General features: G+C 42.6%; 1 long non-coding RNA gene across 1 annotated transcript in view; it reads left to right on the forward strand.

Annotated features, from left to right (window-relative positions):
* Nucleotides 1-1502: 1502 nt before the first annotated feature.
* LOC113482611 overlaps nucleotides 1503-17391 on the forward strand; it is a 67148-nt gene continuing 51259 nt past the window's right edge. The window contains exon 1 of the long non-coding RNA XR_003398886.1: nucleotides 1503-1624. This is a non-coding gene — a long non-coding RNA (uncharacterized LOC113482611). The remainder of the gene's footprint in view (nucleotides 1625-17391) is intronic.

A 17391-nucleotide genomic window follows, 5' to 3' on the forward strand; every position in this document is an offset into this window, starting at 1 on the left:
CGTTTGTCACTTTCAAAGATCCCATGCTGTCTTTTCTTTCCCTGTTCTTGGAACTGATCCACTGGCCCAATCCATCTAATTTTCATTGGTTTCTCTTTGAAAAGAGCTATAAATCCTACCCTCCCTGCTCTCAATATTAGAAATTGCCGATAAAGATTAAGGGAGGCATTAGCACATGCAAGCAAACCACACTGCTTGTTTACTTTTATTTCATTGTTTATTTGAAAATTTTGTTTGTGATTATAAGCTGTGATAAGACCTTTGCCTCTTCTGATGCACCTCAAAGTACCTGACACATTTTGAGATGTGTATAAATTACACTCAAAATGCCATGAAATTGAACTAACATTTAAAGCTTTGCAAAATTAATCTCCACCAAATACTGGTGTCTGAATTCAATGCTTCATTTGGAGCCTGGCATGCAACATAATTACAGTGAAAGGTGAAATAAAGAAGAGTAGTATGAACATTTCGCATACCTGCTATTCACCATCTGTTCTTCTCTGTGACAGAACGATACAGCTTCTTTTTACAGAAGAGCCTTTGACTTGATGGAAAAGGGAGAATGGCATATTTTATTATACTGCAGAAATATTTTTATTTTATTTTTAGGAACCAAATAAAACAAATAATATATCTTAGTGGGCTGTGATGATATATTAGATGACTTCTAATTTCAGAAGCCATAAATTAGTATGCCATTACCAGGAAATTATAGTACTGCCTTACCAGGACCATAAGGCACCAACAATAATTCCCCCCCCCTTCACCTTTTGGAGTCTTTTTATACTTCACTTGGATTATGGGCCCTAAAAGGTGGAGCCACAAGCCCTGGAAGTTATCCTAAAAATATACTGAGGTTTTCACATAATCAAGGTCCAAGCCATTAAGGAAAAAATGCCATTATAAGATTTGCAATAATTCCACAAGCATTTACTAAACTGGGGGTGAAAGATAGCACGGGCACAGGCATCTTACTTGAGTGACACCTGGGTAGGGTCACGGTGAAAAATGTGCTTCACCTTACAACGTGCATCCCACAACCCTGCTGACCCTAACACAGGAGTGAGAAAGGAGTGAGTCATTGACTGCGTGAAAATTCACTGTGGATGTCATTTCTCCTGCCTTTTTAGAGCAAATTCTCACGTAGGGCACAGACCTCTCCCCCCCCCGAGCCCACAGCCCCCTCGCTGGGAAGCGAGGCTGCCTGAGCAGCAGCCCATCGCCTCTTGCCCGGGCGGCTGCTGCTCCCCTGCCAGCCGTGTCCCAGGGGTGCCAGCGCCCCCCACTCCCCCACAGGTCTTTCTCCTCTATTCGTCGCCCTTTAAATAAAACCCTAATACCCAGGGCATGGGAGGGGTTAACTTTTTAGACCCAGACAGTCCCCCACTGATCCGGTAATGAGTAAGCAATGCAGCTGAATGCCAATAGCGCGGTGTGAACTCGGGTAACCCAGCTGAGCCCTGGGCGAAGAGGGGGGGTGATCAGCCCGACCTCCCCGACCTTCCCCAGCCCTCTCGCTCGGGGTCCTGCGGCCCCCAGCCTGTTTGCTATGGCTGCTACGTGCTGCTTGCCTGGGGGCGAAAGCCTTTTCTAACAACTGGGTCTGAGTCAGCTGTTGGAGGTAATGTAATATACCTTAGTCAATAGCTATATGTTGCACAATATACGATGTGGCAGTTCCTTTCTAACTTGGGGAGCCACCCTGTCTTTTTAGGATTTCCAGGAAGAGCTGTGGCATCTGACCTTCAACTGTTATTAAAAGAAATCAAAGATTGTATAACAGTCTGTCAGAGCTTTGCATTTCTCAGTGGAGTTATGTTTCATCAAATGCCTCCACATTTCTGAGCTTCACAGGTTCTCTATTCCTTTACTTGTTTATCCTCTGGTAAGCATTTATTAATAGAGAGACTTATTCCTTTACTGTACTTGTTTATCTTTCAGGGGGTTTGTTTTGTTTTTCAATTTAGAAGCAGAAGGGTCTCCCACGCATTTCATATTTCTATCTGCGGGTAAAGTCACTGCATGGCTTTGATAGCAATCTTCCAGCTGTCCATTTCCACCCTGGAATCCCTCCCTTCGGCTGATTTTCTGCATTATCACCATAGTTTTTGACTAAGACTATTAATCCACCTGTCCCTCTGTGAAAGCGGCTAGATTGGTTTGTGTAAAAGGGGAGCAAGATGGTATGAACTGTAAGTCTGCTATTAATCCTGTTAATAAGGGATTAAAGTGAAGCCCTGTGAGTATGAAAGGCTGATTTGATTGTTTGGGACTATAATTTAGCTCTCCCTTATGAAAGCAGTGTTTGCTGTGCATCACATTTTCTGATTTGCATATTTGGTCTCTGAGGAAATCAAGGTTAAATATAGCAAGGAGATTCTGCTGGCTTAAACTGGTAGCACAACTATGCTCCCTCAGCCTAACAGTCCCTCGGATAGCAGAAGTAGGAACCCTGTCTGTTCTTGCCTGGCAGTAACTGCATCCTGTAACACAACTTAACATTGTTAGCTTATGCTTTGCCTCTGACCTTTACACGCTCTTTGCTTATGTACCAGATAGGCGGCATGCCTTATTTTAGAAGGAAAGAAGCAACAGAGGAACTGGTCTAAAATAAATATCTTGCCACTGCTATTTTCAGTAAAAGACTTATAAAAGCAACAGAAAGCTGAACAGCACCATATATTCCCTATGCGAGGCTATCATATAGAGCAACATTAATCTCATTAAAAAAAAGTTGATAATGTCTCTGTGTTAGAGTTTAGCATTCTGCTTCTTCCTCAGCCTTAAGAGAAGGCCTATAAATTATTAATGCTAACATCAGTGTGAGACAACAGATGGTAAAGATTACTTGGAAAAAGTCTTCGCATTAACATATTATGGCCCTAGTTTCACAGCACGTTGGGACTGTTGCCTGCTGCTGCCAGCCAACCTGGCCCTAGAAGAAACCTCCCAGCAGAGGGGAATCCTTGGGCAGCAGCAGAAAGGTCCCACCTTTTGAACCTTCTGGTTCAGCTGTATGGGTACAGTGACCCGGCCACCGCAGCAGAGAGGGGGGGGGGTGGGGGTGTCATGTGTCACAGCACCCCTCTGACACCACACTGGCCCCTTGAGGGTCCTGGCATCTGCTATGCCAGGGACAAGGCCAAGAATGAATGAGCTTGGGGTTAGGAAAACCTTCAGGTAGATAGAAGATGTATTCCTTGCTGAGGTGCCTCCAGGTGGGATCAGTTGCGTTGCATGCTCTCAAAAATAAGAAATATACATTTATCAGTTTTGAACTGTTCTTGAGCCAGTGGTGATACATGATCCAAAGTATTCACTGATATATTTGTGCATTATCCAAAAATCTTACAAGCAATGAAAGTATATGAATGTTCTCCAGAATGGGTTACTTCAGCTCCCTCAGGTTTACAAACGTATTAAAACTGTTATCAAGCAAGTAAATGAGATTTCTTTGGGGAGGGTAAGTGTACTGCATTGTCTAGCCAGCTAGCACTTGTTACAGCAGAACATGACCTTTACTCTTGTTTTGGAGTTATCGGTCTATGACCCTCCTGCCCATCACTCTGCTCACATCATTTTTGAAGATAACTCTGTGTCAGAACCTCTGACACAGAAGGCATTTTTCCAGCCTTTTAGGGATTTACACTGGAGACATTTTCTCATGGCCCATTACTTCTGCAAATGCATATGCCATGTGAGTGTTTCACTGTGATTAAATCATGACTTAAAACATAATTCTCATGTTCCTACATCCTCTGGGTGTCATGGAAAAATTTCCACAAAGCCTAAATAATGAAAACATAAGCGAGCACTACCCTTCTCAGGCTTAGAGTGGTGGGCTCAAGTATGGCTTTATAAAATGAGAGCTGGAACTAGCTCTTCAATTATCAGCTTGTTGGAATCTTCTGTTCTTGAGAGATGGGCAGTGGCAGCAGGTGAGGGCATGGAGTGATTGCTATAAAATGTCTTCAGCGGTGTTGTTGCTGTGCTATTTTCATTAGTACTAAAGCCTTAGCTAAGCAGCTTTTGCTTCAAAACTCATTATTTTCATAAACTAGTAATATCTATTTTACTGAACAAATATGATTATCCCCTTCTTGGTTTTGTCACATGAAGCAGAATCCTTCATTGCCTTGACTCTGACAAGCCCTCTTTAAGGGAAAATGTCTGTGTGCACAGCAGCCAATCCAAAATCCTCATACCAAAACTGTTGCTTAGATCCCAGTGGCATGGTGTCACTGCATCCAGGTTTCACCTGCAGAGACTTCTGGCTTCACATTCAGCTTTACATGATGACTTGGAAAGTTAGGTGCTCTGTAGAGATTTGCTCTTGATGAGCAATTTTGCAATTTATCACAATCCTGAGATGCCACCTTGGAATCAGTCAACCCTTGAAATATCCTGATTTGGGAATGAGGTGCTGGAAGAGCTGTTTGAAGATGCCTGATGTCACACAGTCATAAACTGTTGATTTCTGACCAGGTTAATCAAGTCTGCTACTTAGTATTATTTTAGAATTAATTTTTCACCGTAAAATTCCACTTACTATTATAGCACCTAATTTTGGTTTATAAAAGAATACCCCAAAGACCCAGTCTAGGGCCACTGAAGATTCAGATTAAGGTTAGCAGGGAAAGCATTCAGGAAACAGCATTAGTGGCACAGAAAAGGGTTCAGATGTTACCATCTGATAATTCCTGATCACCTCTACCTAAAACCAGCTACACTGGCACAGATTTGCATTTGTCCGTGGACAACTAACAAGTGTTTACAGGCTCTGGATTACAATAGTGGCAATCTGTTATGTCACAAATAATCTTGTTCCAAGTGCTGAATGTGGATAATTAGTAATCTGCTTTCTCTGAGCAAATATACCCCAAATAACCTCTTTTTGTTGGCCGATTTTATGGGCAATTGGGAGTCGAGGCCTCATTTGTCAGCTGCAGTGTGGGACGACTGGGCACAACGCAGAGGAAGGGTGCAGAGCTGGTCCACAGCGCGTCCCCCTCCCCCCCCAGTGGTCGTTTGGGGTCCTGGGGGAGAGCTGTTGTTAAGCCTTCTAGCAGAAGATGCAGGTGGGAGGGATTTTAGGTTATTCATTTACTTCCTGGATAAGTTTCCAGACTCCCCACACCATCATTGGTATCAGAGGGGTGATATGGGGCCCTGGAGGCAGAGGTGGCAACTCGCCTGTCAGAGCAAGTCCTGGGGAAGGTTGCTAAGGTTCCCTGAGGTCAAAGGAGAAAAGCAAGAAGACATGAGTAAAACCAAGAGGGATAAAATATGTGTAAAAGAAAGTTTACATGAAGGAGTACAGGCTGTCCTGCACTTGTTCTGCCTGCTCTCTGAGCTTCTGCTGAGCGAGCAAGCTCAAATTCAGAGCCACGGACCATGTTTAGCCCACGTACATTCATCCTCCCCCAAGTCATATCTGGACCTTAAAGAGGAAGGGGTCCTCACATCTTTAAATCACGAGATGCAGACTTAGTGAAATGATCTTTTTGACTGACGTAAATGAGTTGGCTTCAGGGAAATCAAACAACAGTGAAGAATGAGGGAAGCTTGTGTTTCCTAGCCAGTGAAGTATTAGAGCTGGAAAGATGATAGGAAGATTTGGCATCATGCAAATGCATATAGAGGGATGAAAGTCATTGATAGATTTTTCGAAGTATAGAACCAACACAGTTCAAAACAGCTGTTGCCATCTCTGTCAAAAACAACAGTACAGGTACAGCTCTGCATGTTTCGCTGCATAGACAATATGAATGCTCAGATTCTGATATGCACTATGCTTTGTGTGAAGGTCAGCTGGTGACTTATACAGAATAAAAATGCAATTAAAGATAACCTTGAAAGCATTGAAACAAACCTAACTGAAGGTATTGGTATGTCTGAAGGGGTGTGGGGGGGAAACAAACACACAGAAAAAAGTTAATTAAGATTCCTGGGAAGGGAGGGAAACTGCTTGCCTCTCCGCAGAGAGACTAAATGCTGAAGGGAGGAGCAGACCTTACAAGGTAATGAGCGCGCTAAATGGCGAAGTTTGGGCTGGGAGAAAGGTAGAGCTTCAAAGGAGGAATGTGCACAACTTGGATCATAAGCTGCCTTTACATCTGTCCTTAGCAAACTCCAAGATGAAAGGATCTGCGCTCAAAGGACCTGCTTTACTGTTGCCTTTCACCTTCTGAGCTTATTTGTATCTGCGCAAAGGGCGTGTAAATTGCCAGGGCTCCAGTTCAGTGGCTTGTTGTCTACCTATATAGGATGAACCAGCCTATATGCTGGGTTCCAAATATGTGGGGACTCTCATACTCTACCACCTGCTGCTGATGGTGCCCTGTGCATGCTGTTCTGGTAAGGGGGGGTGAATCTTCTCTAGCACTTTGGATGATGTATCCATAATACTGCAACTACAAATGTATGTGAAATGAGATACTGGAACACTGACAAATTTTTGGTTTGGCTTGTTCACTGCTCTGCTGAGGCCCATGGCACAGCGTCTGTGCCTCTGCCCTTTTGACTGCCACCCTCCTCCTCCTTATGCTGCACTGGCAGGGGTGATGCCAATGGGGAAGGTCGCTCCCTACCCTGTGTGGGCAGCTGAGCAGAAGAGCTGCTGTGCATGCAGTCTCCATTGTTAGCCATAGCAGCAGCCTCCCGGCTAATGAAGGGGCCTGGGTGTGTGCTGGGGTGGGAGAGAGGGAGGGTGCTTTGTGGGGTTCCAGACCTGAGGGTTAGGAGGGGGAGGAAAAAGGGCTCTCTGCACCGAAGACAGTGTCATCACTTTAGTTAATCAGGAGAGCATGGAAACTGTACAGGGAAAATGCTGAAGGATCAAGAACTGATGAAGGACTCTACAGCAGAATGTGTATTGCACAGTTTTTGGCTCATTTCGCTTGTGGGAGTGTTAATTATGAGACTGTAGAAATGCTTGGGAATGCCTGTATTTAGATAGTGTGCTGCAGGATTCGCTGCAGTTAAGCCCCAATTACTCCAATGGTATTAAAGGGTCCTGTGTGGGTTTTGCAAAATTCATTTACATCCACTTTAAGGCTCCTTTGCACAGCGTAAGCAAATGATAGCAGAGCCTAAGTGGAAAAAAAAAATGGAAAGAAGAAAGATTGATCTCAAAAAGAAATGAGCTTCACATTTGTGGTCTATTATAGCCAAAGGCACAATCACCTAATGTGACTCCTAAGGTTAGTCCCAAATATCAGTGTAGGCAAGTCCCTGGACAGTTGCCAGTGTCTCAGGGCAGATAACATCAGCACAAGTCGAGAAGAGGTCTCCAGTCTAGCCTGCGTTTTAATATACTATTAAAATAAAATGAGACAGCAATTAGTTTCTCTTCAGCTATTCCACAGCATAACTTCATCGGTCAATTAGTATGAATAAATAAATATAGGTCTTGAATTATTAAACTGCAAATAGAAGAAGCAACTGCATTTAATATTTCACTGTTCCTTCTCCTTGCTCTTTTGCTTTGCTTGGAGTTTTGACTCAGCTGGTATTATAGGAGTGTTATTGTCTATTCTTAACTCTTTCTAAACTTTTAATTCTTCCTTAGGATATTTTTTTTTTCTCCAATAACACTTTTAATCTTGGCTCAAGACATAAAGGTCAGATTATCAGAGCGTATGCTTTCACAGCAAGTGAAGGCTCTGGGAGCAATAAGGAGATCAGTGATTTAAAAAAAAAATCAGGACATTTAAGTGCTTCGATATGGACTTACTACCTTTAGGTTCCCACTTACTAAAATCTTGTCCTTAATCTTTTTCTGCATGGGCTATAGGAAACAATGTCTGATTATCCCACCAGTTAATCCCTTTTCCTCGTGAGAGGCAGAAACAGGGGTTGATCAGGGTTAGGATATCTCCTGTTTGTGTCTGAAGGCACATAGGTGCTTGGGGCAGAGAGGACCAGTCTGATGGATATGCTTAGGAAACTGGAGTACCCCAGGCTGTAGGAACTGCCCAGGCCCTTTGGCACCTCAGGCTCCATGTGCTGTGACTTTCTGAAATTTTATATGAACGTGTGATCCACAAAGATCAGTCTCTAGCTTCTGCATGGGGAAAATGTCAGTCCTGCAGAAAAAGAAAACCTCATTATAATTTTAGACTTTGTTTGTTTCCAGGAGATCTCCAAGAAGACAAAACAGAGCATTTTCTCACTTGTTTGTTCACAAATGCTTGTGTTGACTTCTTTGGTCACTGGTATTGATTCTTACAGAGGTGTGTCCCTACAGCTCTGTACTTTACAAAAGCGTATGGATGTCAGAGCATGTGTTCCCTGTGGGAAATGGCCAAAGAAAATATTAAATAATAGTAACATATTTAATATTCTGTTGATGGGAATATCGATGCATATAAAAGGAGGAAGAAGTGCAACTTTAAGTCAATAAGCTGAAGAGGGCCTGAAAGCTCTCAGGGTATTTCTCTTCCTCCTGAGATGCACCTGCCTTCTGACATCTGGTTTTGATTTTGGACCAAATTCTCATAGTAATAGCACTGTTGTATGTGAGACCAGAGTGGGTTCTCCTCTAATTACCTCAGGGATGAAGCACAAGCAATGTCCATGACATTATTTCGCTTAAGATAGATATGCTGGGGACCCCAAACTATAGACTCGGGCAAGCAGTGCAGTGCAATAGGAGTGGATTGGTAGAAAAAAAGTAGTGCCAAGGAGGCAGTGTCCCACTGTGTGCAGTGTGAGGAGGGTTCTTACCTTGGACTAGTTCTAGCAGCCTGAACTCCTGCCAGCAGCTAGAGCATACCAGGTGAGCCTCTGGAATGCATGCTCCGGTTAAACTTTGTCTAAAAGAAGCCTGGCTCTCTTATTCTGAGACTGCCTCGCAGTGTGCAATAAGATGCACTAAGTGTGGGCAGTTGAAAGATGTGTTAACCTGAATTAAAACATTAAAACTGATGCACCCTGCTTAAGGCAGCAGACTGCTGCAGCAGCACAACCACACCCCAAAAAGTCATCTGCTTCAGTGCTGCCTGCTTTAAAATACAACGCTGGCAGCCCATGGGGCAGGAGAAGCATGCTCGCTGTGGGGAGTCGGGGTGGATTTATGAGGCTTAGTAAGATACAAGAGGGAACGAGAAGGCTGACAGCCACAGCCCCAGGTTGCAAAATGGAGTAGTGACCGACACCTGCCCAGGACAGACTGACCTCTGCAGCCATGTGTCCTGTGGTTTCCTACTCTTCAGGTTTCTGTGCTGATGACAAATCTTCAGCTGCTTATTTATATACTTAAATGTATTAATTTTTCCCCTTTGAAGTTCCTTGAGGCACTCTGTGAGCTGAGTGCATACCTCTTAGATTGGCTCACTGTGGTGTATTTTACAATGTTAGTTTCAGTGAGATTTGTTTTTCTATTTTAGTTTTAATTTTTTGCCATTTTCTGGCCTGCTTTTATGTTCTTGTTTCCTGTTATTGCTCCTATAAGATCTCTGAAGAGTGTAGTTTGGGTATGTTAATAAAACTTTCTGTACTGTACAGCATTCAGGTAGAAATCATAAATGGGTCATGGCAGCAGCCAGGGGAGGATGTGACATACAGTCTTGTGGTTGTGTCTTACAAGCACTGCAGTCTGATCTGCTCTGGTCTGCAGCATTTTCTTTTCTCTGTTTAGCTGCCATGGTGATAGGTTACTTGGACATACCATAAATAGACAAACTAGCAGGGCTTTCACAGAGTCCCATCATGAGGACTGTCCTCTGGCCTGGTGCACTGGAGTTTATTCATATGTTTGGAAAAACCTGACAGTCACTTGACACTGTTGCCTACAAAGCTGGTGTGGCAAGTAACATTGTGCTTGCACTCACAAGTATACAAGAGCTTTTACTGGGAGGGCTGGGTATAGAAACAGGACACTTAATTCTGGCCAATCTGAAGCAGAGGGGTTTACCTCCTCTGCCTGGTTCCAGGCAACCTTTTGCAAACTAGCAAGGTTCCACAAGGATTCAACTTGGTAGGTAAGAGCCAGCTTTGGTGTCTCTCTATCCCTGCAAAAGAGAGATGGTGCCCTAATGCTGTTGGTGTTTGTGGTCCCAGAGCTCAGATGCATGACCACACAGGCGCCCTTTCCAAGCATGCACCATTAACTAGTTGCTGAAATCCCTATGTATGTCCAAGGGGCCAAGGAAGGATACTCCTTGTGTCCCTGCAGGGTCATGTAATAACAGAGGACTTGCAGCTTAAAGCTGCTGCTTAGGCCTGCGCCTTTTTGTGAGACAATCCTTGAGGTGCAGAACAAGTCTGCAAAGACAAAATTAATCCAGAGCTAGGACAGGGCAAGGACTAGAAGAGTAAGTCTTGCAATTGGACTGAGACTCCATTCTTGTGTCTGCAGGGCCGGGGTAGCCCACAATATCATTCCTTGTGGTGCTCCTCTGCTTGTTCGGGTCAAGTAGAAGGGCTCCTTCCCTGCCCACAGGCCAAAGGAAGGCGGTGTGTACAGGTGGTGCTCCTGACCCAAAAGTCAGCCTGGTGTGCCCTGCAGAGAGCACCTGCCCTGTGGTGCAGCGGGGCCAGTAGAGGAATATGAATCCAAAAACCATCCCATGCAGTGTAGTCCCTAACCTGTGAGAGACAGAGAAGATGGAGCCTAGGAAAATGGGCCAAAAATAGTTCAAAAGAAAGGAGGAGCCTTTTAAGAAGGGAAATATTTAATGTATGGAGGTATGTAGGATAGATCAGCAAGGAGGAAAAGAAGCAGAGACAATAGGTAAAGCAAGTGGAAGAAATATGGAAGGAAGAGGAAAAACTGCATAGGTGGAATAAAAGCATTAATAAGGATGGTTGGAATACTTAATCTATTACATGAGCTGTTAAATATAATTTTTCAATAAGGATAGCTGTTTTGTTTAATGTATTAGATGAGCTCTTAAATATAATTTATTCTGCTCTTTCACATTTGAATCTGGGTTTTTTTTAAGTAATTCCTAAGGGAGTAGATATGATTTTTTTTTCTGCTATTCAGTTGGATTTGACTGTTATAGATCTATCAAAATATTCTAAAGTATAGCTTTTGCTGTTTGCCCTTTACAGAGCATAAACCCTGCAGGAGAGTGGCAGGTGTCACAGAAAGGGAGAAGAAACCATTCAGAAATTAAGTGTTCACAAATTGAGAATTTGTAGATGATATCTTCATAATGGAGGTGAAAATACAAAGTATTTGTATATGCTTATACTTTATATATGTGTATGCATGAAGTGTATATAAAATTCAATTAAAGATGTTTGTACTAGTGAGATGATGATATATCAAGCAAACACCTCCCTTAAGGGGAAAAAAACCAAGAGGGGGGTGCTGGTAAAGTCTCACTATTATTCAGATGTAACACCTTGTGTTGGAGAGAAGGCACTGGAGTCAGCGAGTAATTTGCTGGCTATAAGTCCTTCATTAGTTTTGCTTCCACTTCTGTTTGATTTCTGTGCTACATAGCGTGATTTGCTAAATAGTTTCTGCAAACAATTATTTGTTGGAGGAATATAATATTCAAAACTAAAGCTACAAGTTAAATTACACTGATTAGTTACAGGGATGTTTTTTTGTCCCTGACTGGATTTAATAGAAAATGGATTCTTGGTTGAGTACACAAGTCTAGACTAAGTTTTGGTTTTAAAACCAAACAAAATCCCCAAACTCCAACTTAATTTCTTTTCCTGAAAGATCCAGTTATGGTAGAAGACCTTTTTGTCTTGATGGGGTGTGTGGACGCAAGGACAGAGCTGTCCCAGAGCAGCTGTGTATCAAAACACAAAGTGGCTCTTTGCGGGCACCTTCTGTGCTCTGATTCAGGAAAGCAGCTTCATAGGCTGAAGTCCTCCTCACTTTCTGTTAACACTAGTGGCACTGAAACACTTGCAGCAGGATTGAATATGCTTGTGCTGTCTGAATTGGCATCTACATGCCTACTGTTTTTGTTACTAGGACTTTTTCTTTCTTTCTAAATATTGATGTCAAAATAGTAACAGGAGGCGGGATCAGTTGTGCAATCTCATTGAAGTGGAATCTTTAAGTTCATGAAGTTGCCTCATGTTCCTAATTGCTGTATATACACGGCCAGGTCTTTAATTCTGTTCTCACCGTGCTAGATGAGATGGCTCTGGTAGATATAACATCTTCAAAATACGTTTTTCACAAACTTGTCTCTTTTCCTTGATAATAAGAGGAAAAAACCCACATGTAATTATGGTTGAATGATAAAATTGTCATTGCATTTTGCAGTGAAAAGTTTTCCCTTGTGTGGTAGATCTTTATTCAAAATGTGCTAAACTAAATGTAAATAGAAGTAATCTGATTCTTCTTATATCAGTTTTGTGTAACTGGTCACCAATAGCTACCTGCAGTTCCGAGGTTTGGGGGGTTTGGTTTTTTTAAATGGCCAATGCCTGACCCTAACATTTTTTTCCCCTTAAAATTAAATGAGAAATCTCCATTAAAAGATTGAGTAGCCAGGTCATGTTCCTGTGACCTTTACTTCTGTTAGTGTTGAGTCAAAACACAGATCTGATGTGAAAATGAAAATAGCTTGTCAAGATTTACAACAGTATTCAAAGGCTTGGGAGTGGGTAAATGTGAGTCAGAATGAGAGGTTCACATGAACTTAGGTGATTTTTCTTTTCCATTGTATGTGATACAAAGGTGCTGTGTGAGAAGGTATTTTTGAAAGACACATAAACTCTGTACCCTCTTTCAAAGCTTCCACCAGAAGATGGGAAGTAGTCTCAGCAAAGAGGAGCTAGACTTATATGAACAGTGGGTCAAATTGGTAGTCTTCTTGCTTGACTCCAAGTCCAGGGAGTCATCTGGGGCACTCTTGCTAAGCTGGGAGCAAGCAGGCACTTCCAGCTGGTTTAGTTCCTCATCTGCTGTGGAGTCAGCAGGGGAGGTAATGCATGGAGATATGCCACAACACTAAAACATCATGGGCAGCTGTAAGCAGCATACTAAATCACCAAGCTGAACAGAAGAATTAGCTATTTCCCATTCTTTGGTGGACATGATAAAGTCCTTTCAAAAATCTGGCCGTTTCGGTGCCATCCAGATGAGTGCTGCAGCAGCACTCTGCCCAGGAGTGCACATACGGGTGTGCACTTATATTAAATGGCCATTGCCACATAAACGTTTGTGGGGGTGTCATCTGCAGTCAAAGCTGAATGTTCATTTGGTTGCTGTTTGAGAGCTGTCATGAGCTTCTCTTGCATGTGGTGGCTCTGAGATTCTCTTTTTTATTATTTTTTATATACACTTTATTTTTCCTGTACTATACTGAAACACTCATAAAGCCTCTCCAGTGCATCTGTTCTTTGTTCTGTATCTGTACCCTCATGGCCTTTGCTGTGTCTGCTACAATAGTCTTTTGGGTTTTAACATGGTTTTCCAACACAGGTCTAGGTGATGCAGCATTGCTGAAATCACCTTTCCTAACAATCCTGTGACTTCTGTCTTGTAAAACCCGGAATATATTCTCTGATGCTTCGAGTAATAAGCTCTTGCAGAAAAAGCTGTCCTATATCTTCAAGAACCTATTTGACTCAGCTTATTGCTACATGCCAGACTTTTGTTTCCTATTTTAAGATTATTTTTCCCCAGCAAATGACTATAGCCCTTATCTCCACTATTTTTTTAATCTTTTGCTTTTCACATTTGCACTGTATCTATAGAGCTACCACCATTGCCTCACTGTACAGACCTTGAAATCTGCAAGTCACAACTAATCAACATATTTAAAATTGTTTCAACTGCCCTCTGAGCTTCAGTCCAGCAAAGGACTTTCATGTGAGAATAGCTGTGAATGTACAGATTGCCCCACTAAATTTAATGGCCCAGAGTTTTTGACCATTGCAAGCAGCAGAACTGCTACTGTCCTGGAACATACAAACCCCAGCAGAGCAGGATGAGTGGTGTGCATCTGCGTGTCCTCTGCAGGGTGGTGCTCTTTCCTATGTTGCTTGTCTAACTTCCGTATGTTTAACACTCAAAATTTGCTTGTCTTCTTGCTTTGGGAGTAGTTTTGAGAAAAGGGAAAATTCTTGTCCTAATCAGGTTTGGTTAAAGATCTGTGTCCATCTTCAAAATCACAGCACTGCAATGTTAAGTGCATGGCAGCTGCATGTGGAATAGGCCACAAAATAGAGTAACCTTTAAAGAAGACAAGACGATACGGGTTGAGAGTGCAAAAGGTAATAGTAGTGTACACATGATGGTGGTGAACTTAAATGATGATGCCTTACTAAATGAGGTCATCATCTAACACACCCTCCCTTCTACACCCGGGAATGAATGTGTGACTGAATTCTGATGAAATATTTGTCAGTCGGCGGGTGTTTCTTCTGTTTACTCCTACAAGTATGGAGGCTAAATCACTTGTGTCAGGATGATATGAGTAAACTGAAGGTCACTTTCAGCATACTTTAGCATGCCTCAGAGGCACTACTGATAAGGAAAAAGACAAAAGGACAAAAAACAAAATTAAGTTTTAATTTCTCACCAAAATTATGGCTGTCAGAAACAGGGAGATGAGTGAAATCTCTTGTAACATACAGCACAGGAGTGTATATTTTAATGTATTATCTGATTCAGCTTATCACAGAGACAGAGCATGTAATTGTGTGTGTTTGTGTGTCTGTATAAGTATGGATATATACGGATCCTAACACGTAGCTCAGGAAAATTTTAGTGACGCACTTTCATATCTAGCTTCAGTATAAAATCTTTCTGCCCTAAATTAGATGAATACATAAACAAATCAGATATATTAATTTTCTGTTGAGAATGCTTTGGTGATTGCTTACAAAGAAAAGTTATTTACATGCTGATATAAGGCATTACTTAGCATAATGAGCGGTAATTTTCTCATCCTCAAAGGTATTAGGCTCCCTTATGTGTTATACCTAACTCAGCTACATAGTTGTGCTTCTCTGTATGATCCTCAGGTGCATATTTGAAAGCTCGGGTTTGATCTGATTGAGTTTTATGGAGCCGTCTGAGAGCCTGGCAGTCAGCGTGCAGGTGCCAGACAGGCAGCCCCTGCCAGCCTCCCGCACCCACCACCCCCAACGGGAGGAACTAAGCCAGCTTTGGCCTCAGAGCCCCTCCTCACTGCTGGGGGAAGGTCAGATGGCAAGTGCTTTTTTGACTACCCTCTGGGTGTTGGTAGGCAACATACCTACCTGCAACTATCCTTAATGTGATGGATATAATGGTACTGGGGTTCTTTGGTTTTTGAGAAATGACTAATACGCCCCCTGAGGATAACTGGTGTTTATGTTATGTGCTTGTATAGTATCGCTTCCCCCTCCTCCTCTTGAAAATACATTTGCTGTGTATGTGTAAGAAAGAGTCACAGATGGTAATAGTTGTTATTAACCACTAATGACATTGATCTGAGGCTTTAAAAAGAAGATGGTTTCTAAAGAGAGCATTCAAAGTCTGAAGTAGAAAAGATTATATTTTTCTGGCCTGAGCTATGGAAAGCCCCTTCACTTATTCTGAGGTTTACCAAAGAACACGTTTGTGTTCAGAGTCCGTTTTTCTGGATAATTAAGACTTGTGTTCATCCAGCAAATAAATAAAGTGGACAGAAAATTAATTCAAGTCTCCCTTGACGCTGTTCTGGTTTTGTGTTGGCCTTGATCTGGTCCTGAAACCACTTAGCCTTTTAGAGCCTCTGGCTTTTTGATTTCTAGGTTTTCTGTGGAGAACCGTGGCAAGGATATGAAGTGCAGCAGGTGGTCTCCATAAGGTAGATGAGGAGTAGCATGAGGCTTATTGAATTAAGACAGTCAACTTTGTTGACATTTACTTGAATTCAAACCAGTGGCAGGCTGTGAGCCCTAGAGTCACTCTCAGTTTTATGATCTTAAATTATGAGCTGTTCAAAAATACATTGTATTTTCTGCTTAAATAGTTTTATGTCTGTTTATATTTTAATTGAAATGGTATGTAGCCATCTGCAAGTACCTTTCATATGAAGGCCATTACTAAATATTGGTATTGCAAAGGTGTCTTAAAAAATGCATTTTTATTGCATTACAAGGTTCATGTTTGCTGAGAATCTCTTCATTAAACAATTAAGCCTCTAAGGCTTTTGTCTGTAACAGGTATAGGTCCTGTTTTGTCAGCAACAAATGACATAGCTGCCTGTGAATCCATGAAGATCTTGTATGGAGCTATAGAGAGGTCAGCATGCATCTGATGGCAACCTGAGCTTCCCTGTGTTCAGAATAGTACAACACAGTGCTCTGAAAGCTCCCAGTGTGCTCCCTACACAAAGGGGCCAGGGTGCACCTGAGCCTTCGCCTTTACAAAAGCACACATGAGTGGGAGTACTCTAAAGAAGTAAATATCACAGCTCTGATGCACCAGAGTGAAGGCAGGTGTTCATATAAACTGAAATGTTGAATTTAGTTCTTTTAAAGGATCACAGAAAGATTTAAGTTGGAAGGGATGACAAGAGGTCTCTAGTCTAATCTCCAGCTCAAAGTAGGGTCACCTGTGAGATCAAGACTAGGTTGCTCAAGTCTTTGTCCAGGCAGCTCTTGATAGTCGCTAGTAATGGAGTTTTCACAGGCTCTCTGGATGACCTCTTCCACTGCCTGCCTGCCCTTATGGGGAAAAAGTTGCTCCTTATATCCAGCTTGAACCTCTCTTGTTTCAACTTTCATCCGTCTCATCTGATGCAAGAGTGTGGCTCCATCTCCTTGACCACTGCCCTGTCAGTAGAGGCAGGTGGCCGTTAGGTCGTCCTGCAGCCATCTCTTCCCCAGGCTGAGCAAGATCCAGCCCCTCAGCTTCCTCTCAATTCTCTCAGTTATTCATCAGCTAAAAAGGACCTCTTTTGCCTTTCCTGCTTTGGTGCATGTTCACTGCGCGTCACTCGGAGCTGTGTGACCACAGGTGTTGGGAGGAGAGGAGATGGTAGCAGAAAAAGGATTTCTGAAATGGGATAATACCTGTGCTAGCTGAGACAGCTTCTGCAGCTTGGTGGTGTAGAGAACTGGGTGTCCTAGCTTGGGAGCAGAAAGTGGTACGGACTGGCTCTAAAGCTTTAAGTTAGAAATCATTGTTCAAAGTAAACAAGAACTGTGTGCACGCAGCATAGGAATACAAGTGCGGGATGTTAAGCACCCTCTGCATTGTTGTGCTCTAACAGCACAGGAAGGTGCCTTTAGCATGTATCTGATGAAAGGGCCGTGGGAAAGGTAGAGTGAGTGTCACCGCCACTTGTTTGTGTCTTGAACTGTACTAGACCACTCCTGAGGTAGGACAGTAATTGCACTGTACAATCACTTTAGTTCCAGTATATATACAAAACCTTTCTCAGTGAGTAATCATTGTTAGGTACAGTTAATAGAAAATGTAGAAAATCA

This window comes from Athene cunicularia (genome assembly GCF_003259725.1).
Source record: "Athene cunicularia isolate RWA chromosome 1 unlocalized genomic scaffold, athCun1 chr1_part1, whole genome shotgun sequence".
Classification (NCBI taxonomy): Eukaryota; Metazoa; Chordata; class Aves; order Strigiformes; family Strigidae; genus Athene; species Athene cunicularia.